Genomic DNA, 24617 nt, shown 5'->3' with positions numbered 1-24617 from the left:
CCCCAGAAACAAGAGCTCCCTATACGCAAATCTGCACTTTTCTGGCTTCAGTGTGAGTCCGGAAGTCTTGATGGCTTGAAGTACAGCCTCAAGGCGCCGAAGATGCTCGTCGAAACTCGAGGAAAACACGACGACGTCGTCCGAGTACACAAGGCAACTCTGCCACTTCAATCCTGCCAGTACTGTATCCATAACGCGTTGAAAAGTTGCAGGCGCTGAGCAAAGCAAAGGCCGAAGGGCATCACCTTAAACTCGAAGAGGCCGTCCGGTGTTATAAACGCCGTCTTCTCTCGGTCTCTTTCGTCGACTTCGATTTGCCAATAGCCAGTCTTGAGGTCCATTGACAAAAAGTACTTGGCGTTATGGAGCCGATCAAGTGCGTCGTCTATTCGTGGGAGAGGATACACGTCCTTTCTTGTGATTTTGTTTAGGCGGCGATAATCCACGCAGAAACGTAGGGTCCCATCCTTTTTCTTCACTAACACCACGGGGGATGCCCATGGACTCTTCGACGGCTGGATAATGTTATCCCGCAGCATTTCATCAACTTGTCTCTTCACGGCCTCACGTTTTCGCGTCGAAACCCTGTACGGACTCTGACGGAGTGGTCTGGCATTTTCTTCGGTTATGATGCGATGTTTCGTGATTGGGGTCTGCCGAATTTTCGATGACGACGAAAAGCAATCTTCGTATTGCAGGAGCAGGGCCTTGAGCTGTTCTTGCTTATCGTTCGGAAGTTTGGGATTGACGTCGAAAGCTATGGGAGGGGCTTGGTTCCTCTGAGCAGGTTCCGCAGAGTCGGCGAGGGCGAAAGCACTGGTGGCTTCGACAATTTCTTCGATGTATGCGACCGTTGTTCCTTTGTTCACATGTTTGTACTCATTGCTGAAATTCGTGAGCATAACCGTTGCTTTGCCTACCCGCAACTCTGCAATTTCTCTTGCGACGCAAATATTTCGGGTGACCAACCGATGCTGACTACCTTCAACGACGCCTTCCAAGTCAGGTGATTTAGGAGCGCTGACTGAAATAATGACGCTTGAGCGAGGTGCAATGGTGACTTGTTCTTCCAGCACATTCAAGGCATGGGGTCCTGACGGCGTGCGCGGCGGTAGTGCTTCTTCTGTGGATAACGTTATCGACTTTGTTTTTAGGTTGATGACAGTACCATGGAGGCATAAGAAGTCCATGCCAAGGATGACATCTCTCGAGCAACGCTGTAGGACTACGAAGTCTGTAGGATAAATACGGCCATTAATGGTGACTCTCGCTGTGCAGATTTCTGCAGGCGTTACGAGATGACCTCCGGCTGTGCGGATTTCAGGGTCTTTCCAAGCTGTCCTAACTTTCTTTAACTTAGCGGCGAACGATCCACTGATGACAGAATAGTCGGCTCCAGTATCAACGAGAGCGGTCACACTGTGGCCGTCGATAAGAACGTCGAGGTCGCTAGTTCGCCGTCTCGCAATACAGTTAGGGCGTGGCGTCGGGTCACGGCTGCGTCGGCTTGTTCCGCTGCTTCAATGTTGCGTCGTCAGGCCACCTTCGGTAAGGGAGCTTTCGCCGTCAGGGCTTTGCCTGTTTGGCGTTGTGTTCGGAAAGCTCCGTCGCGGCGTCGTCGTCGTCAGAGAATCTTCGGTAGTTCGTCGCACAGCAACCGCACCTCCACTGGTTGCTGCCCTTAGTTTCCCGGATACGGGCTAGGAGACCGGCCCCGCGTTGGGCCAGAGTACTGCCGGTGGTGCGGTGACATGCGGCGGCTGGGCGACGGCGAACGCGAAGGGCTTCGTGGTGTCCACCGAGTTCCTGTCAGGTAGTCGGCGATGTCACGTGGTCGTTCTCCTGGCTGTGGACGCGGTGCATTGACGGCGAAGCCACGCAGTCCCATCTGTCGGTACTGGCAACGGCGGTATGTGTGTCCGGCTTCGCCGCAGTGGTAGCAGAGCGGGCGATAGTTAGGGGTGCGCCAGACGTCAGTCTTCCTCGGTGCACTGCGCTGGGCCGCTGGTGAACGATGTGACGTCGGTGGGGGTGGTGGCGTCTGTCGACGGAAGTGCGATGGGGCGGCGTTTTGGCGTGGACGGGGAGGAGCGTTGTGGCGCAGTGCAGCGGCGTAGCTCATAGCTTCCGGCTCGGGCAGCGGTGCGTGGGGTATTTGAAACGATTGCGGAACTTCTTCTCGCAGAATGTCGGCGATTGAATCCACTTGAGACTGTGCCGAAGGCAACAGCTTGCGCAGCTCTTCCCGCACGATCGCTCGGATCGTTTCACGCAGGTCTCCGGAGTTACTGGCTTGAGCAGCAGCGCAGTCTGCAGACAGGCGACGATTATGCTGTCTGGCGCGCATGTCCAGAGTCTTTTTGATAGTGGTCGCTTCGGCTACAAATTCTTGGACGGTTTTCGGTGGGTTTCTCATCAGTCCCGCAAAGAGCTCCTGTTTGACCCCTCGCATGAGGAAACGTACTTTTTTCTCCTCAGGCATGTCTGGGTCAGCGTGACGGAATAGTCGGGTCATTTCTTCTGTGAAAATGGCGACATTTTCATTTGGTAGCTGAACCCAGGTCTCTAATAAAGCAGCGGCCCTCTCTTTGCGAGCGACGCTCGCGAACGTTTGCAGGAATGCGCCGCAGAAAACATCCCACGTTCGGAGCGTGGACTCTCGATTTTCGAGCCAGGTCCTTGTGGTGTCTTCCAAACAGAAGAACACACGACGCAGCTTTTCGTCATGGTCCCAGTGGTTGAGGGCGGCCACACGGTCGTATGTTTCTAGCCAGGACTCCGGGTCTTCGAACGATGACCCATGGGAAATTGGTGGTTCCCTGGGTTGATGTATGACCATCGTGGGCTGGGACGCTGTGGTTTTCATTGTCGCTGCAGTCGCGGTCATGGCCTTGGTCTTCCGCGCCTTGTCTTGTAGAAGCCCGTACTCCGGTGGTAGCCCTTGCTGTCAGCGGCTTGTTCGCTGCTCCTGGTTGGCGTCGGTGTCTTCTTCGTGACGTGGGCTGGGTTCACGGCTTGACGGGGCCGTCCGGTACACGAACGAAGCAGCACCTCCACCAGATGTCACGGGGTCGTGACGCGGCCGAAGACAGGAGACTTCGTGTTGGGATTTAACTGTTTATTTGAGCGAACCTGTGCCCGGTAAACGGAAAGTCCAATTACAGCAGCAGTCTCGCACAGATAGCAGTCTCGGACTGATAGCGGCGAACGGAGCGTCGGCCTTCGATCAACTACTGACAGGCGGCGAAGTGCGTCGATATTTTTACTCTTGCCGTCGAATGTTCTAGCGTTATCGCTGGCGGGAGCGTAGGTTCCAGAACAATCTGTACCGCTCGCACAGTGGGCGTGATCTTATCGAAATGATCTACTACAGTCCGGAACCTTCTCGAAAACTGCAGGCGCGGTTTGCGCTGAGAATCGTGTGGTGTTTTGGGACGATAACAAAAACTTGGGAAATGGAACGTGGCAATATTGCTTTTCAAATTGATTTGCTACAGCTCCAAGTGAGGAGAATTTTTCAGAAACTTAAGTACGACAAATTCCACAGGTTATAACAAAATCAGCACCCGAAAACGATTCGGCCTTCTTAGACCCCAAGAGCTTGGTTGTAGCAGCATATCCTAAGAGCGTTTAGCTTTCTATATAATATAGATAACCATTGCAAGATCCATCTTTCTCACTGAAGAAAATAATGGTAACGCCTGACCAGGTATATTTATTGGACATCATCTTTGTGCCTTTATACATATCAAAAGACTTTGTGGTTTAATGAATTGAATAAGCTTACTGTAGACGAAAAAGTCAACATGTGCGCCCCGCGTCTTTAATTACGGGATAATAAACTAATGCCTGTTTTTTACAGGATAAATATTTATGGAGAAGGATAGTTGACTGAGCTTTGAGACAGAAATTTTCTGGATATACTATTAATGCTTGAGGGCTTAGAATGAAGTATTTTTATCAGTTTTTTGTAATTGTTTTGTGGTTTTTGTCTTTCCTATGGCAAAGCTAGAATAATCGAACATTCATTCTCCACGATACTAGTCGAGAGCCACCCCTGAAAAGCACAAATTCTGAGTCATTTTTTTGTACATCATATTGTGCAAGAAATAAGAATGTTCTTCAGGTTTATGCTTTCCAGTGTAATATTGTGCGTGGATCAAACTTCCGAGTCTTAAAATTTGTCGATTATCCCAACAAGGTTCTTTGTTTATATTAGGATTAAAAAAACGTATCGAGCACTTGAGGCCACGTTCGTGTCCCCTCGACCTAGCACTTCACTGAAGTGGTGCGAGGTTAGTGTGATGCGCTCCTAATAACGTAGCTTCCAGCGTTTCACCGAGACACCCAATGGGCGCTCTCTGAGAACTACGGCAAATAATTTTAGGTAAATGGTGCTGAACCCAATGAAAACAAAGAACGCGATAGAAGCTCTCTCTTTTCACAACAATAAGTAAAAGGGTGTATTTTTTGTTTAAAGAAATACAAAACGCCTAACCATTATGTTAAGGGCAGAGCACTCTTGAGGCCTTCCTCCAGGTGCCTTCGTATGCTGCTGTTCGCCAAAGTATCTTGGGGTCACGAACAGAAAACCGTGCATAGGCACAGCCATGTACAACTTAGTCAAGTGCCAAATAGTGTTGAAAAAAGGTGTAAATTGAAATTGAGAGTGAGAAGGAATAATATTTGCGTAAAGAGGAAAGAAAAGAGGAGTGAATTGGGTAAACCAAAACATAACTGTGTGATGTCATTCAGGAAAAACAGGCATAGCACAGCCAGGCATTGCCTTGTGATGCGTAGTACAGTGTACCAAATGGAGAAAAATGAAAGTGATTATGGGGTGATTAGAAAACCGTGCATAGGCACAGCCATGTACGACTTATTCAAGTGCCAAATAGTATTGAAAAAAGGTGTAAAGTGAAATTGAGATTGAGAAGGAATAATATGTGCGTAAAAAGGAAAGAAAAGAGGAGGGAATCGGGTAAACCAAAACATAAGTTTGTGTGATGCCATGCAGGAAAAACAGGCATAGCACAGCCAGGCATTGCCTTGTGATGCGTAGTACAGTGTACCAAATGGAGGAAAATGAAAGTGATTATGGGGAGGAGTAATGCGAGGGCCGTGATGATACGAAACAGAAGAGCAGACAACAGCACAGCAAAGTTGTGCACAGTGCAAGAGAAGGAAAGTAAGTTGAGGATGAGCAGATCTGTGAGGAAGAAGAAAATCAGGACGGGAGCACAAAACACGTAATAGCTGCGTTTGGCGCAGTATGAGAAGGGACCAGTTACATGAAAAAGAAAGTGAGGAGGTAAGTAGTGGATGCCACTATACCCCAAAAGAAGGTTTCCATTCCCACCACACAAACCGAAGCAGGCTGCTTCTTTGGAACAACAGTACGTACTGCTCGTGGACGCAAGCGTCACTGCTGCTGACTTGCGATCACTTTTGCATTCAGTGCAAATGCGGATATCTTTTCGGCCTTCCTTTGGTGCTATGTGATAGATTATTTTAAGTCATCTGCTTGTGTCGTGATGGGAAAGTTTTCATACTCCGTGCTTCTTTTCCTAATTGCCTGGGCACGTCATCTTTCAGTGACTTCAAGCTTCCAATTTCAGACAAGAGACCCTCATATATAGATATATTCACATTGTTTTTTTAATGGAGCCAACCAATACCTAAAAAAGTTCAAGCTCTCGCATGATCACTAAACTGTTTCGAGGGGGCATAAGTGCATGTCGAACTTCCTGTCACTTTTCTAATGACTGTCTTTTAGGGAAGGTGGGTGTGCTGAATTTATTTAACGAAATGTTACGTATCGGCACTAAGGATGTGTATAAAGGTTGTACGCATAGATATATGTTAAACAGTCGCCTGTTTACTCTTGCGTAACGATAACAACTGCAACAAGGGTATCAGCAGCACTAGAAGCAATACGCTGATATGTAGCACTTCTGCCAGCGATGATGGTGGCCCTAGACACTGCTAGATAAAGGGGCTTCAGTGGGTGCCACTTCAACACAATTGTCGTTGACTCGACGTGACCGCTACATAATAGGAATACGTATGTACTGTTTATAGGGTGCCCAGCAGTGCAACCATAGCTGCCGTTTCACGAACACTGCAGTCTACTTGAAGCAATACAGAGACCTGGCCTGGGTCTATGGTTGAGTACTTGATTTCCGCGCAGATTGCTGCTGGCACCATGTTACATATTCAATGCATTCGTTTGGTTGACGCTGCCGATGCCATCTTTCAGGGGTCAAGATGCTTAGGGCTCACCTAGTCGGTGCTCATTCCGCCCCTAAAAATGAAAAGCGATACTTAAAATCTGCACAGAGAAAAAAAACGCACGTGAAAACAATGAATTTTATCTGTAAATAACTACACGACAACACAGTATATGATCACTCTCGTCCGTCTGTCCGTTTGTCCATGCATCTGTCTATCCGTTAATCTGGGCACCCATCTGTCTGTTCGTCCTACCATCCGTGCATGGTTCCACCTGTCCGTCATTTACACTACTCAGTGACTTCAATTTAGATATTGTGCACCTTAGGACCTATTGCTTCACCCATTCGTCGTCATTCGGTTCGTGGAGATGCACTGGTTTTTCTAAACGCTCTAAATTACAGTTACTAATGCATGTTCGCGACGTTCCGTTGTTGATACTAAATGTCAATCACTTTTAGCGTATTGCGCTTAAATACAGTTGATCTTACCGAATGACTGCTGTATTACATGGGGTACATATGTAATGTTTATAAAACTATATACCCATCACTGTATTCCCAATGAACTCTTCACGAATATTACGACATATTTGAAAAGCAGCTGCGAAAGCTGGCGTGGCTCCCTGGTGGAATACTTGATTTCCACGACGAATGCTAGTGTTAGATCACTTCTGGGACCCTGACATTTTTTAAGACAATAGTATTTCTTGGGGACCTTCGACGCCAAAATTTTTGTCTGTCTGTCCGTCTGCCTTTCTGTATGTCTTAACATTTTTCTGTTTGTCCGCGCTAACAATACCTCAAACGGCACCGAAGGATACCTCAAACAGCCAACCCCATCCGCAGCCCCCCTCAATACTGCTGAAGTTTCAGCCTTTTCCCTCTGGCGATTGTCAATTAAAAATAAATTATTGCGCATATCTGAGGTGCCATAACGACTCGTCAATATTTTGTATGTGTGTCTTTATACTAGAGAAGGCACACATGAGTCATTCTAAGGACCGTAGCTTTTATTACGCTGCGCTGACAGTTTAACGCGATGCTCAAAAAGGCAAGTGTTTTCAACGTTTTGCTAAAACGGTGGTGGCACCTGCCCGTCGTTTCGCGTTCTACACCTTAACGCCTCCGAGACAGGCGCGCATCTTTCTCCGTGGGTGCGCACTCCTTCCTTTGTTTTTGAAGACAACTGCCAGATAGCAATCGTGTCGAACGTGCCTCCATGTGCTCGTTTGCCTTCGCTGCACTGATCAAGACTCACTAACGCAGCGCTTCCAGAATACAATTCACCGATTTTCTCGCGCAGAATTTCAAAAAAATGTTTTTTTTTTCAGACAAGATTGTCGTTTTTCGACGACATTTGCAATGAAACATGCAGATACAGGGCCCCTTTTTTTTACATTTTTCGGGTCAGCGCAGCCGATATGTCCGCTTTTTCTTGACTCGCACGCATTGAATCTACCCATGTGTGTTTTACCGTTCTTGGGTAGATATGAATTCTCAACCATGCACATGTGGAATATAGCCACGGGATGACATGTGCCAGATAGATAGAAAGATAGATAAATAGATAGATAGATAGATAGATAAATAGATAGATAGATAGATAGATAGATAGATAGATAGATAGATAGATAGATAGATAGATAGATAGATAGATAGATTAGACTGTGTTACGCAACGCCTTCGACACATCGTCCCAACAACACTAAACTATTTCGAAAGGCAAAGAAGACATGCTTTATTCCACAAAAAAAGAGAGGGCTATTCATGTAACATTTCAAGCGCATTTATAATGGGGAATACACGTCTTTTGCAAGTTGTCTTATTTTGTCATTCATTATTCATATACTCTCTCTCTCTCTCTCTTTATATATATATATATATATATATATATATATATATATATATATATATATATATATATATATATATATATATATATATATATATATATATATATATATATATATATATATATATGTGAGATCTAACAGACAGTAATGCCAAGGAATGTACACGGGAAGTTATCCGAACCAATGGAAAGTAAATAGGAAGAAAAAAAAGTGGATGAAAAAATAACCAGCCGTGAGCAGGTTATCCCTGCCGAGCAGGTTAAATCCTGCTCACGGCTGGTTATTTTTTCGTTTACTTTTCTTTCTTCATATTTACATCCCATTAGTTCTAATAACTTCCTCTGTACATTCCTTGGCATTACCGTCAGTTAGATTTCAATAATATTGTGTCAAAACACAGAAAAACGAGCCCTTAGGTATACAGTTCTCCCCCTTATATATATATATATATATATAAGAATAAAAGGAAGACACACGCCGAAAAACGGAAAAGTTTCTTTACGTTTCGGCCATGGGACCGGCCTTCGTCTGAATTCTGATGAAGGATGCTTCTGATGAAGGCCGGTGCCACGGCCGAAACGTAAAGAAACCTTTCCGTTTTTCGACGTGTGTCTTCTTTTTATTCATACTATTTACCGGCGTCCAAGAATTTATTCCCTGCAATATATATACATATATATATATATATATATATATATATATATATATATATATATATATATATATATATATATATATATATATATATATATATATATATATATTGTATGTGTGTGCATATTTGTATATATTTGTGCGTTGTACAATAATTGTGACGCATACTTGAAGTGTTTTGCATTTTGCATTGTATATTTTTCCTCCTTGTTTTTTGTCTGCTTTGAGATCAAGTGCTGTACCCTCTCGGTTTCACCGCCGATGAATGGAGAGAACTGCTTTTTTCGTGGCCACTTTTTTTCACCGTCAATATTCTTTTTTATACTTTAGGGGGGGGAATGAAGTCCTTTGTTTGATTGATTGATTGATTGATATATTCACGTCAAAAGTTCTTGCAGTGCGCTAAGAAATGTATCGCATTCAATATATCACATCCCTCTAAGCTGCGGCAGCTCCTACGTAGGGCACACTGGACGCTTCCTTAGTGATCGCATCAGTGTCCATGCCACAAATATCGAGGAAAAGCAAAGCAGAAACTTGGCGTTACATTTCAGATCATGCAATGTAGCGCCAAGTTCATGCAATGTAGCGCCAATTCAAAATTATAATGAACTCATCATCATCAGATATTGTTTGGACTAGCGCACAAGCGATATCTTTGAAACACTTACTATTATCAAGCGGGGTCCTCTTTGCGTTAGCTCACAGTCTATCCGCTTACTTGGCAAAGAAATCGTTTATCTTCTGGACTCACACCTTCGAAAGCCTGTAACTCCTAGTAATTTTTTTATCATCTGTATCACGTGCACGGAGGAAGGAATACTGAGTATCGAGTACGCTACGTCACATTTTGTGAAATCGGAAGAAGGGAATTGTTAGGGCTCCTCACCAGGTTGGTTGCAATTGAGCTCGCGGGTGCTTACGCAACTGGTGCCACCAAGATGAAGGCGAGCGCCTAGAGCATGCACTAGGGTGGCCCGGCCAACACCACCTGACAGACGAGCTTACAAAGCGAAAGTTTTCTGCCAAATAATAGCAAACGTGCTGTAATGTCGCTGTCATCGTTATATTGGGCGTCACTTGGAGCCTCATTACGGTAGATATTGTGCCCTATTCAATGAATTCGTGACTTTGCCCTTTGTGATCCAAAGAAGCATGATCACACACCGTGAAAGACAAGACTGGACCATGACTGAGTGTGCGCGCGTGTGCTGCCGAATGTGCTGTGTTTATCTCTCTTCCCTTTCTGCTCGCTATCTTTCATCTCTACCATCACCCTCCCATGCGCAGGGTAGCAAATCGGCTGCCTATAGGCTGGTTAAATTCCTTGCCTTTCTTTTCCTCCTATTTCCTTCCTTTCCTTGCCCTTCGTGTTTAATTTGCTGAATTCAAAAGATCAACGTTGAATTTTGGTCACGTAATCAAATGTTTTTTTTTTGTTCTCGCAGATACGGTAAGTTCAGGGTACGCAGAAAAATGTCACAATAATCAAATTTGGTCTTGCTTTCAGCCAGCTGACGTGCCTCCGAATTATTCCTTGCCTGTGTGTGTCACGATACGTTCGCGCGAATACCGTTCACGTCAGTCGAGCCAAGCTGCAGCCGCACGGGTGTCCGCCTACAGCATGCGTCGGATGATAGCAACCATATTGCAAAAACGTGGCCGCGGATAAAGTTATGACGCGGAAAACACCGTACGCTGGTAATTCGCACAGCTTCATCAATTGACATACTGCAGTGTGTCAACCACTATTGGGTCAAGCTCATTTTTAATTTTTCCCAGAACAAGTTTCGGTGAGAACAAAAGGCCGTATACTACTGTCAAATAGGTAATCATTACTGATGTACGGGCGAACGGGTCACACCACCTCTCACAATTACAGCCATCGGCGCTGTCGTTCTCGTCTAGAAATGCTTACTTTTCATAGGGAGCAACATCACAGCTTCAAAGGAGAATAACAGTGCTGCGGTGACATCTATTGTTCGAAGAAACAGCCGCGGGCTTCGAAAGCCACTGCTTTTGACAGCAACCGAAATGAATGAAACACACGATCGTGAGCATCGACAATCAACTGTAGGCTTTGAACACTGCTTCATCTATAAAGAGCTACGGCTGCTTGAAAATGGACGTTCGGAACTATAGCCGGCTCTGGGGCCAAATTGGTGGTAATGAAGACGACGCGAGATGACGGCGTGACCAAGCGATGTCTGTATTATCTGCAAAAGCACGTGACTTCCACCACACTTTGAGCTGTGGTGCACAGATAGCGTGGACCTCTCCTTAACTTTCCGCGGCCCACGAGCACGTGTCTTCTCTTGCTTTTTTTTTTCGAGTTCATGCTGCAAATATTTGTTAGGAGTCAGGGCCTCTATTGTGTAATTTATATTGCGTCCCGTTTCTGTGCTGTTTGGAACAACCTTGTGTAAGTACCAACGAGCCCGCTGAGCTACCATATTGAAGTTAAGAAACATTAGCAAACAGCCTTTTCTTAGGGCATGGCCTGCTTTTTTTTGCATCATTGCGGTTGGCAATAGGGGTACGTTTGATTGAGCCCCTCCACATTCTCACAATGATCTTAAAAATACTCAGTGTAATATCAATGTGCCACATACATCGGCTAGGAAATTTTCAGACAAGCAGTGATACTTCACAAAGCACAGAAGTTCATGGTTCCGTTCTACTTCGTCGTTACGTATTATCTTTTTTTCTGACGCTTAGTCAGCAGCACTGACCTGAGCCGAATAGCGAAAATGGGCTTAGACACAAAGCCGCTGTGCGAAGCAGCTTTCAGGATGCTTTTACTTAATCTGTGTCACTCCCCATGAATATACCTCGATGTTTGTGTGCCACAGACAAAACATAAACAACATTACTCTGACAGCTGGAATAGAGTACTTATAGCGTCAGAATGGCATATAAGTTGCGATTATATATGGCACCACAATGGAACATCTCGCACATTATGTATAAGGAAGACAAGCGGAGGGTGACTGAAAACGTCCAAGCATCTAGTGATCATTACTGCTGAGGTGTCAGCAAGACTGCGCCACCAGCCACTGAAACAAGATGAGAGAAAGAAAGTTTGAAGAAACAATTCAGTAAAAATGTGGTTCTATGGGTAGCGGTTATTATAAAACAATCGCGAAGAAATGAGGGGGGAAAATACTCCTCTCATACAATACAACAGAATGGAAGAAATTCGGCAAGGTGAGAAAGTCCCTACAACGAAGTATAAAGACAAAACAAAGAAAGTGGCAGATCACAAATTTCCCGATCGCGCGTGTGGCAACATGTGCCCAGGTCACAGCGGAATGGTTCCATCCACTCAGATTGTTTTGAACAAAGCACAAAGAAATTCACTCACTCCCCGTGACCTTTATGAAGAGACGTAAAAGAAAGAGAGACTACCAGTTGCTTCCAGCCCTAGCAAGCTACACATGCATGTGTTCACGCGTGGCCACGCAATTGGTAAGGGTAAAATCTTTTTCGTGGAGAATATGTAGTATTATTTGGAGAGTTTTTCGTTTATTTTGAAGTTTATCTTTGCTACAACGCTCCGACGGGCTTAGTCTAGATTGTTTTCGTACTTGATACCTCGTCAAGCCGCTTTCTTCGCTAAGGTGATTGTTTGCTCTCCGGTGGCTGTCCGTCTTATGCTCCTCAGCTGACACGTGGCGTCACGTGCTCCCTCAGATGAGTGAATAAATTTTTGATGCGATCGCGCTATTCCTTATGGGCATCATGGGTGAATACACGAGTGCCCGGCTGACATCTGCGCCTGAACCGGATGAACCGGCTGAACGGCTCTGCGCCGGTTTCTGGGACAGTATGTGTATACTTTGCGCGAAAAAACGAAAAAGCAGTAAATGGTTGCAAGTTTGAGTAATAATCAGCAGAATGCTGCTTGTCTGCAACAACGCCTTCGATTGCGTTCTATTCCCGTGGTGGTGTATTCTGCAAAAAGCTTGTGCGTTTATTCGCTTTTTTTATCTGCCACCTGGAGGTGTTATGCTAGGCATGCATTTCGCTTTGGCTTCTCTTTCGCTGCGGTTGTTTCACTGATAGCATTTCGTTTCAGAGACGTCAAGCTTTTCTTTCTTACGGCTATACAAGTTGGCAGGTAATAAAGTGCGCAGGACACAAGGTGAGCCTCAATAGGGTTAGTGTAGAATGGGAACAAACTCGGAACCTTTCGACATTTAGGGGGATTGAAGCAAGCTTCAAGAAAAATATGAAAAGGCATTTAAAAGACCGTGAATGTGAGCCACTCGTTACGTATTCATAGTAAGAAAACAGTGCAAAGTAGACACGGACCAGAAAGAACCCAGGGCCAGCGCTGACTGCCGACTGCTTGATTTATTGAAACTTGCGTAAAAGTGCGTTTAAACGGGAAACTTGGAGACGGGGACCATCACAAATTTTCTGACCGCGTCTCCGTCTAGTGGCACATTATTTTTTAGTCATGAGAGGTTAGTCACCGAGATCGCTACACCACTTTTTTGTTACTTTTCTCGAGGGCGCTGAAACACATGCTTCATCTCTACACCTCATCGTCAATGTCTCATACACTTTACGTGGTGTGTGCTTGTTGCAAGTGTGCAGAACCCGGGTTTTCTGAAAGTGTGGCAGACAGAACCTGATTAATGAGAAGAAGCTACCTAAGAGTAGCATCACTACAGGGAAACCGATGATGCTGTTTGGCTATGACAAAATTTGTAAGGAAGGAACAAGATGGACTGAAGCATAAGGTCGCTTAGGAAGCTGCAGCAGGGGTGAGAAGCCTCGTGATATCATGTGTGGATCTTGATCTTCTTTGGTCTCAACTAGATATGATGCTTTGGAGGTAAACATGTCGTCGAATGATGTCATAACAACTGAAAATATAAAATAGTGGTTCCATACTCTGGGAACGCATCCGAAAACTGTAAAATCTGCCGTAGAAGTCACGTCGAAGTACGCAGAACTTATTTTTGCGTACATCTGTCCCAAAGGTACCACAACATTTCAAGCTCTCTTCGAAGTACGTCAGCGATTCGTCATAAGAAGAAAGTAGTATGCCTTTGAGTTACGAGAAGACGTGGTTAAGACAGGAGCTTCAAGGCATGAAAGACGTACGCAGCCGTCACTACAACCATTCACGCCTTCGTTGGCGCTTAGGCTTCACGCATGGGTATGTATTTCTTTTATGTAGAAAAACGTAAAATGAATTGTTGAAATCAGCAATTTTCTGGCTTTTCAGAGGTCGTTAGTTCATTCATTATTACATTCATTTTACATACTTTAGTAAAAAAAGCCCGATGCACAAGCCAGCAGAAGTTCAAATTGTATTGTAAACACGGGGAAGCTCTTTGTAAAAATATTGAAAGAAAATATCCAGCAAAGTCTATTAAATTCACTTTTAAAACGTTAGCGCAGCTTCTATATATACCGGAATAATATAAACTGCACAAAATTGTCCGTCCAAATAGGAGGGCACATCAGTCAAGAAGAAAGAGAGCGTAATATTTTCAATATTTGCTGAGCCGTCAAACGTAGCTCAAGCCGATTCTTTGCAGTTCACTGCGCACAGGCAAGGTTGTATAACAATTTTTGCTTATCCGGGATCTCCACGTTACATGCTCTCTACTACTGTATTTTATTGCTTGAGATCGCAAAATTCTGCCTTCCCTAAATTGTGATATGTGCAACGGGGAAAAAAACGAAAAAAGCAAATTATAGAGTAGCGTACTTTCCAGCGGTGCTTATGTCTTGCTTCGTCAACGTCCCTATATCCTGCTCATCTAATCTCCTAGGCGAAGGAGATTGTGTTGAGCGTTCAAAGAAAAACTCTAAACTCGACTGCATAAGATATCCTCCCCGCCCTCCGTATACCTTCTTTTCACTCCCCAAAAAGCATATAAAAAGTGTAAGGCACTCCAGAAAGCTGTAAGAACACCAACAGGCTGCTTCAAAGTTGAGACACTGAACTGATGCGCTCGAAACTTTGCTCCACTGTTGCAATTTCGACTGTCTCTCTATTGCGTACACTTTGTGTTTTCAGTACAGTGCGCTCGATTACTCTTCCTCTAGGAAGCAATAATCCAGCGCAGTATGAACAATAGTAGGTCAACTTTGTACTTTTGTTTTCTGGGTGTGCAACCAAAAAGGTGTACTCTTCACACAAGTCCCTCGGAAAAAGCTACGCAATGAAGAAATGCACGTCTGAGTGGTTTGCAGGAAGTTATCAATAAAAATAAAAAATGCGCAACACAGTATTTATGTTCCAAACTTTTCGTGTGTTCTTGCTTTTAACATGCAGTATCCTTCCTTATGCTACCATTTTTACCTCACGATCTTTTTTATCTATTACGTCTCCGTAGGTAATCCTCAAAGCACTGATGGCAACTTCGCGCCAAAGCGACTTGGCGCCTCGCTTCGGCAGGATCTTCAATAAATTAGACTTAGTTGACAACGCATGCTGGCTTTCAGTCAGAATCTCTACGGCTCTCTGCCACCATGCTGAAGATTTCAAAGTGAAAAGAGTGCTGCGTTGTGGTGGTGAGGGATACACACCCAAAATGCCTTTCTAAAAAGCGACTTGTTCTATGAAGTGTTCTTTTTCTTTTTTTTCCTGAAGACTGTTTTTCTTCATTTTCCATGCTTGTACCTTTTATCGTGCTTGCAATAGGATATCTTCGCAATTCAACGCGATGTCGTCAAAGAGCTAGTTTTGGATAAAATTTCGGCGTCAGCGCCGTTGGCTGTGAGTAAAATATTCTCATCACCAAATACAGAGAGATAAGATTAAAATAAAAAAATTGTTTTGTCGGCGTGGGGATGAAAACTCGGTCACCTGCCCGGCAAGCAGCTTTGGAACTGCTTTGGAAAAAAAAACGCTATACGAGTGTTATGTAGACGAAGGAGTCTTTTTACCGCATCATATACTGCGTAGCAGAACCTAGAAATACGCCAGGCGTGAAAACATAAAAATAGAGTAACGAGTGGCTCATTTAACGGACCACACATTGCAAAGCACTCAGACATGTTTAATTATGAGCAGGTGCCCATCCATAAAAAACAAACAGCTGTGCTGGTTCGTGTGTTGCCCTACGGACGTTAAGTGTGCCCGCAGCTGAATCGTAAGAGGAATAATAATGGCACAATAAGTACCAAACAACTGTGCTTGCAGTAGGAATACAGCGATACTTTGAAACGACCAGTGTTACGCGCACAGTCGCTCGTTTTTTTACGGAATGGTGTAGGCATGCACAGAGAACATAACTAGGTTAGCAGTTCAGAAGCCCATGAGGCCCCATTATGCTATCGCCATCTGCTCTTCAAGGTGAAGCTAAAATATTCTCAGTTCTTTTTTTCAGTTTCTCGCTTCAAACACTGTTTGACTTCCTTCATATGCTGGGAGAACTTCACAAGAGTAACAGCAAATTGATATCCCTTGCATTACGCACTATCTAACAGGAATTCATTTTCAGTTCAGAGGGGTGCATTGGCTCGACGACCACAGTGAAAATTGTTCCCAATTGAAAGCAATAGTTCAGGAGCTATAGAGCCGTTATATAACGTACACCCCATGCTTGCTGGCTTCGAAAGATAACGCCGGCGAGGTTTGGCTGTAAGCGCTCAGTGGAAACTTTCAGTGCCAACTGCCCTCAGCAAGCCCCTCTCAATAATTTCAGAACAAGCGAAGTGCTAGCAGTGCTACTGCTTAAGCTCCGAGCAACACCGTCGATCCTGTACAAGGAATGTCATCATCACGAACGCAATGAAATTCTCGCCAGGCGTGCGCTAGCTTCTTTGCCTTCATTTTCTGCTATTTTCTCATACACGTGTGCCGATTGAAATAGTGGGCTGTTTGAAATACCTAGGAAGAGTGAAGCACACGTGTGCCGATTGAAATACCTAGGAAGGATGAGATCAGAACTACAGAGAGAGATATAAAGATAAAGAAAGGATGAGAGAGATGTAAGTAAATTGAAAACAAAAACAAATATTCGACAAGAAGACATAGAAGAAGACACAGAAAGACATTAAAAAAAGCTGAGAGAAAGACAGACACACAGAGAAGGGGAGAGAAAAAATAAACAGATAGAAAGAAACAGATAAAGAAGGTGGGGACAAGATAGAAATACGGAGGAAGGAGAAATAAATGAACCGAAAGAAAAAGAGGATCGAGAATCTCCGTAAGGTAAAGCGATGTTTCGTCATCGCCACAGTTTGATCGGAGTTCGCTAGGGGCGCAGCGGTGCTCTAGGGTTCCAAGAAAGGAAGTTGCGAACGAACAAACATGAAAATTCGAGATTTATCAGCTGGTACTGTGTGAAATATAAATCTTAACGCAGATAATGACAAGATTTTCTCCTCTAGGCCCTGATTTCGATTATACCATCCCAAATAACCGTTCGCAAGATCATCCTGCACGCGTGGACACAAGTAATGTCGTTGCCACAGATGCTCCGGTATTAGAAGAAAAGCAAGGAGAAGGCATTTACTCCCCTTCATTTGGCTGGTCGTATTCACTAAAGCTACTAGGATTCGCACCTGTTCTTGTAACTAAACTCTTGGTAAATATTCTAGTACTACGCTAACTAACTTTCATCATCCATACTGCTATAATAAATACGGACTCCCTGTGAGTATGTACGTCACTTACAGCGTCAGCAAAATCAGATGCCTTAAGGACGTTCCTCACGCTAGTGCCTCCACAGCTATAGCTCATAAAGTTACTATGGGTAACTATGGGGCCATTGTGGACTACAGTTAAATGAAATTGCAGAGTCATTAGCGCGAGTGGCTCTGAACGGGCGAATACTTTCCGTCGGTCCGGTAGTGGCCATTATAAATTCAATACGATATAGGAAGTTTTCGCTTCGTTCGACTGTGATAAAATCAGTAACATCATTCACAGAATTCATGTATATAAAACTTCAATAGAAAACCGAGTACTGTCATACTAGACAAATGGAAGTGATGCTAACTAGCTTACGATGTCGTGTGCCTCCGTTTATTCTACATTCACACAGGGCTGGTCTGGTGATATCTTCCCTATGTAGCTTTTGTTCAAAAATGGAATCAATGTAGCAATAGTTTTGTGATGTCTTCACTACAGATTGTAAGAAAACGAGTCCTTCTTATTTAATTACCTAAGCTGAAACTGACCCTCAAAACGGATAGTATACTTACCTATAGCGCTCCGACTATGGGCTTCAGCCACACGAATGCCTTTTATGCCGTTTGCAGGTATCTTCATGTAACAAAACAAATGCGCATTTAATCTCCTATTCGTATATGTGACGTTGTAGCAATAATGAACACATTCGACGCAGAAAACTTCAATCTGTTCACGTTTACTCTAATATGTATCCAAGATAAAGACTAAACTGTCTGGTCGGTATGGTAAAAAAATATTGCACCCTTTCTTTTTTTGAGGACGTTATTTCCTTTTTTTATTAGGAATATTTGTACTTGAAACACCTAGAAATTCATATAACCGATTCTTCGCTAATCCCGTTCAGTGCGCATGAGATATGGTTGGGGCATCATCATGAAAATCAGCGAGTGGCGGCTAAACTAAAAGTGAAGCAGTCATACTTACTGATTCTATCTCAGTATGCACTGCACAATCTAAAGCGAAAAATTTGAAATTATTGAGTATGATTAGCAGTTTATTACCAGCAAACTTGAAAAAATTTCACTTGCTATGAGTACCTGTCCACTGCTGGATTTATCCAAATGAGATGGCAGACTCGTTAGCCAAAGCGTCTTTAAGCGGACCGCTCTTACCTATTTTACCTGGTTTCACCAATGTAACAGCACTCAGAGATAGAAATGCTTGTTTGCACAAGGAAATAGAAAAATTATCATTGGATCAATTCAGAGACTTCGTACATCTTAAGATTTTGCTGGAACAAACAGTGGTGTGTATCTCGGCAATTGGAAATTACAAACACCAGATTACGATGCAGAATTTCGCACCTGAATTATTGCCTACATAAAGCTAGACTCACGCCACCTCCGTTATGTCTGTTTTGCAAGAAATGAGAATCAATAGATTATTTCTTTTTATCCTGTCAACGTTATTCTTATCAAAGAAAAACGTACCTGGTCGAACCAATTGAGAAGCTAGGTTTAAAAATAAACGTGGCTGTAATTTTATCCTTCGGAGGAATTACGTTAGGTTATAGCCACAGGGAGGTTTACTCTGCCGTATGTGCGTACATAATGGCAACAAAAAGATTACCTTGTTAGTCTACTATTGTTATTATTTCCTGCTACGAGACTACCTGAATGCCTGACTCATACTAAACTCACTTGATGATCCTGCCGCCCAGTTCTTGGCCGATCCTCCTTTGTGGGCCAGTGCAAGCAAAGCTAAAGGCTTATCATCATCATCATTAAACGTGAAGCTGAGATGCGGTGAATCTGCCGTGGCACGGCGACGTAAGCAAGTGGTCCGCTCGCCAGCGTTCTCGCTGCCTCTTGGACCCACAGGCAGCGAGAACGTGGGAAGCGGTGGCGAATTGCCGAAAGCGTTCAGTACCCGAGGTTGGTGGGGGCCGATGCCTGGTTTAAGCGCAGTTTCTTTGATGGTATTATTGGGAACGGCGAGGGACAGTTAGAACGAAAACTGTCTGACCAGCGCAATTGCTGTGCTGCAGCAAAAGATTGTGGACGATTACGATCACAGTGAGTACTTGGTCTGTTCTAAGTCCAAAACGAAGTCCGAATCTCAGTAGCATATATGACCAATGAAAGAATACCTTGAATGTACTTTTCAAACGTGTTTTCATTATTTTCCATGTTACAGTGTACAATGCATGAGGAATCCCGGTTACCCGAATAATCACGAGGAGTTTCGCCCACTAATTTACTCTGTGGACATGCTGCGATTTTTTCCCTATTAGTTGTACCTATATAGTGATAGCCTTTATCGCTGAACTTGAAATGTCCAAGCCAGCCTTCGTTGGACATAACAGCTCATACGAATTTATGAGGACGCGATTCAGGCTCTGCCTCGCACTTCGATTATTTGAGCGCATTATAGATATCTGCTACCTGGATGGTATGGTAGCAGACTCTTCTGACAACTTGTGACGCAGCTAGAAAGGTTGAAGCGGCCGTCACTAGCCTGAGCTCCGATACGCTTCAAATAAACTCAGTCAAAATTCAGTACACTTTTCTACCCTGCAGCATATTTTCCCTGTATGTTCGCACAGTGTGAAAATGGCTAGTTTAGACGAGCCTTCATTCAGTATGTGGTTCGGTAACGTGGCATAACACAATAATATCAACTGCCATTTCTGGATTCGATCGAAAAACTCCACTTCGCTAGTGTCCCACCTATCATGCACCTTCAATAAGTCAATACTTCCGGTAACAGGGACATAAATTACCCTAGACTATGAAGATAAATGTAGTTTACTATAAAAATGGACGCTATAATACCTCGCTGAGACAAACCTTCGGCTCTTCGCAGCATTAAGAACCGAAAACACAAAAAAACTTCGTCTTGGGGAATTGGTGTCCTACCGCAAGCCCCATTTAGTGCTACGAATGGGAGCTGACCATTCGTTGCTTATTTTCATTTGTTTAGTTGTGTGCATTTTTGATTCCGGGAGGTTCATAACACATTGCTATTCATCTCTATTTTTAGCGCATTTTCCTTGTTCCACTTTCGGCCTCCATTAAGCGACACTAACACTCCATTGTTCACCGCAAAGAATACCCTAGCTTTAGCGCCGTGCAAGCCTATAGGACAAGAATCTCCGTGGCACAATTGCTTCAAAGCTGTCTCAGACAGAAACGCTCTGTAGCTTGCAGTGCTGCTTTATAAATACAACACGAAAAAAATCCGGTTTATTTCTTACCACGGAAGCTCTACCCATGTGAGTTGGCAGGACCGGTCCATTACGTAATGCAGACAAATCACATTTTGCGTTGTGTGTAGTTTTAACCTTTGTTTTACTTTTCGTCTTTTTCTATTGTTTTATCTGCATTCTGTAGTGAAAGCTGTTTCGCCCAAACATTCTGTGTTATGTCGCCTCTTAATCATGAGAATCGCACTACCTCTCACACTCACAAAAAAAAAACGTTCTTGCCGTCTTAGTAATTAACGCATTATGCTTTCTGGATTGTGCTTGTACTAGGCCGCTGCGACCGGTTGGTTATAGAGGCACTGCTGGGTACATTCGTGTTCGCTCTAATTCACTGATCCAGCCACCGCGCTGCGCTAAGCATGTTCCCCGCTAGCAAGACGGTGACGAATGGCTCTAATGGACTCGTTTATCGCGACCATCAGTCGACTTCTTTTTCCGCAATTTAGTGTAATCCACTGTCCCAGCATGAATAGTGAGCGCAAAGAAGAATATGTATATCATATAGCATGAACGCGAAAGCCAGCAGTCTTTTGCATTGAAGGAGATGTACGCATAGTCAGCACTGGGTCATTTATAGCAAGAGAATAAAAAAGAGCACTTAGCAAAAGCAGAAGTCAGGATGAGATGATGCAATAAATATATTTTAAAAAAAACGAGGTCTACCATTCATGCAAATCAGAACTAAGCGCTGGTGGTTCGATCGAGCAGATTGGCGTGGTGACCCATTTTGCTAGGTTCCAGGCGTAATTGCGTTACATTCTTCAATGTCGTAAACATAAAGTCGCCACTTGGACAAGTCAGCGACAATCACAATGCAGGTAAATAAGACGGATTCTGCCTTATTTTTTTCACTTGTACCCTCAACTTGCTTCCTGAGCTCTGCAACTACATTTCGTGACTCTTTGTTACCATTCAATGCCTGCTAGAGCGCTCCTAAGGCATGCGGAAGTCGCGTGTTCAGATCTGCAAGTTACACACCCCAATATTGTAAACCACCATGACATATTGTGTATGTAGCCTACGGCCTGGACCAAAACAAGAGGGTTCATTCCATTTCAGCGACAAATTTGCCGAGAATCACATTGTTTCAACCAGGTAAATAGGTCTCGGTCAACACACCGCGACTCAACACAACACACCACAACACACCGAATGTGTGGTATAATTAGAACAGTAAAGTATCTTAGCTATCCTCGGCTCGTCCTTTTGATAGAGTCATGATTCAGATGAACTTTTTCGGCCTAGATTGTACCACCAACGCCACTATATCTAAACACGTTCGCTAACTTCCGGCATCGTTAAAGAACCCCAGGTGGTCGAAATTTCCGGAGCCCTCCACTACGGCGTCTCTCATAATCATATGGTGGTTTTGGGACGCTAAACCCCACATATCTACATCATCATCTTCATCATCAACATCAGCTAACTTCCGGCATGATTACAGTGTGCTGGCGTGTCTATGTGTGATTTTAGCTATACGTATATATAGCTAAAACCAATATATATATATATATATATATATATATATATATATATATATATATATATATATATATAGTGGGCATTTAAAGCACGCTTCTTCATCACCTGTACAAAACCATCATCATCTAGTAGTGTCCTTCATCTTCATCGTTAGTGGGGATGACCCTTGAGTCGGTTCTGTGCCTAGGAGGTGACTGTTTTGGCCACATCTTCCAGGCCTAATAAAGGCGTGTAAAGGACTTCGTCGCAAATGGTGAAGGTTGCTCCTCGATTCGCCGTTCCAGCTCGCCCGCTTTACTTCCTGGAGCTTCGCTCAGGTCGCCGTCTGGGCTACGTGTCCACCAGCATGCCGCAAGACGAACCCTCGGGTGCTTCTCCTTTTAACCCTCCGGCTACGACTGCCGCAGCTACTCACTCTTGGATCGTCAGCGGACCCCCTCGCGAGCCCCCTCTATTCGCTGGACTCCGAAACGAGCCCGTGGACGACTGGCTACACCAATATGACATAGTGAGTGCAGCCAAGCGTTGGGGCGATCCGCACAAGCTCAGCCACGTCTCCTTCTATCTTACTGGCGTGGCGAAGACTTGGTTTTTTAACCACCAGATCTACTTTCCAAACTGGAACGTCTTCAAAGAACGTCTGCGACAAGTCTTCGCTACTCCGGCAGTTCGAGCCAGTCTGGCGAAGAGAACACTTGATGGTCAAAAACAACAACTAGGCGAGTCTCATACCTCGTATATCGAGGGTGTTCTCTCTCTCTGTCGACGCATCAACGCCTCCATGACCGAGACAGACAAAGTGCGCCATCTGCTCAAAGGCATAGGGCCTGTTGCCTTCAATGCTTTGGCCGTAAAGGACCCAAGTACCGTTGCTGACATTGTAGCTATGTGCCAACGCCTGGACGAGCTCCAATTAGCACGGCTGCAGCTGGACAACTCTCCTGCAGCCCTCCCTGACAACCCTACTGCCGACCCCTCGTTACGCGCCATGATCCGCAACATGATATGAGAGGAACTGCAGTCGCTCGGATTTCCAGTACGTTAGTTTCCTTCTGACACTCCAAGTACAAGTTTACGGGACGTCGTCAAAGAGGAGTTGGCGGCTATGACTGGTAATTTCTACACAGACCCTCACGTCTCCAAAGCCCCACTGACTTACGCGCAAGTCGCCGCCGTTACTCCAGTCTTCGTTCCACCGATACCACCGACGACAACGACAGCCCATCTGGCGTCCCTGACGCCCACCACGCAAAACTAGCCTTATTGTGCACGACGGGCGCCCGCACACTTGAATTACATAGTCCCCAGCCCAAACAACCAGCCCTACTATCAATCATGGCACCCGACGAGACCTAGATGCTACAATATCGGACATCGTGGACAAATCGCACGTGTCTGTCGCAAGTGTCATCGAGACGAGCGCCGTGGGTTCGACACTTACGAACGGGATGACTATGACATAGGAACCGCTTTCCAGCACCATCCTTACGCTACGCCTCACGGTCGCTCTTCCTCGCCATCAGTAACTCCTGAAATGGCGCCTCGCTACCGTGGTGCCAAGCATCGCTCACCGTCCCCTCTCCGTCGCTCTGCGTCACCACTTCGACCAGCCTCTCAGTTTGCTGACCATCGCCCGGAAAACTGAATTACGCAGCTTCTGGGGGAAAAGCTGCATTTATCGAAGTAGAAAAAAATCCTCCAGAACATCCTCATAATATTGCCACTAGTACAAGTTCTGAAAGTATTATTTCCACAGATGCTGGCATGCTTGTATGTGCCGCTGTTCAGAAGAGGACAAAGATGCGCGTGCAGAGAAAAACAATAGTCGTACTGCCGTTGTTCGAATCAGTTTGACGCCCTTGTGTGCCATTATCTACAGGTTACAGTTACGGTGTAACGTGACACTGGTGGAGGCGCTGGGTAATAGTCTATGCACTGTTACCACGAGGAAGATCTCGGCGCCAACATCGACGCCTTGGTAGAAACAGCCAACCTTCGACGCAGTCAGTGGCAACTAAGCCTACCACCCCAATTCGTCCCTCTTCCGGAACGCTCCATAACCATGGCAAGTGCGACAACTGCAAGCCAGACTGAACAGACCGCGACTCCGCCAGCTCAATGGCCACCAGCCCCTCGAACCCCAAAGCCCTTCCATGGGGAGCCCTACGAAGACGTTGAAGACTGGCTGGACCAATACGATCGAGTCGCCGTCGCCAACGAGTGGGACGAGCACCGGAAACTGCGATATGTCTATTTCTACCTGGAGGATTTGGCGCGTATTTGGTTCGAGAACCACGAGGCCACCCTGACAACCTGGCCGGTGTTTTGCACTCAGCTGCGGAACACGTATGGTAACGCCGACCGGAAAGAACAAGCTGAACGTCTCCTCAATTCTCGCAATCAAAGACCAAACGAAAGCGTGGCTATGTTCGTTGAGGAGATGTCTCGTCTGTTTCGTCGAGCGGATTCTGCAATGACAAAAGACAAAAAGGTACGCATTCTTAAGCGGGGTGTCAAGGAGCAGC

General features: G+C 44.9%; 1 long non-coding RNA gene across 1 annotated transcript in view; it reads left to right on the top strand.

Annotated features, from left to right (window-relative positions):
• LOC142799984 (uncharacterized) overlaps nucleotides 1-22038 on the top strand; it is a 65204-nt gene extending 43166 nt beyond the window's left edge. The window contains exons 2-3 of the long non-coding RNA XR_012893920.1: nucleotides 13732-13910; nucleotides 15100-22038. This is a non-coding gene — a long non-coding RNA (uncharacterized LOC142799984). The remainder of the gene's footprint in view (nucleotides 1-13731; nucleotides 13911-15099) is intronic.
• The last annotated feature ends 2579 nt before the right edge of the window (nucleotides 22039-24617 follow it).

This window comes from Rhipicephalus microplus, chromosome 1 (genome assembly GCF_043290135.1).
Source record: "Rhipicephalus microplus isolate Deutch F79 chromosome 1, USDA_Rmic, whole genome shotgun sequence".
NCBI classification, from domain to species: Eukaryota; Metazoa; Arthropoda; class Arachnida; order Ixodida; family Ixodidae; genus Rhipicephalus; species Rhipicephalus microplus.
This window is presented reverse-complemented; position numbering and strand designations above follow the sequence as displayed.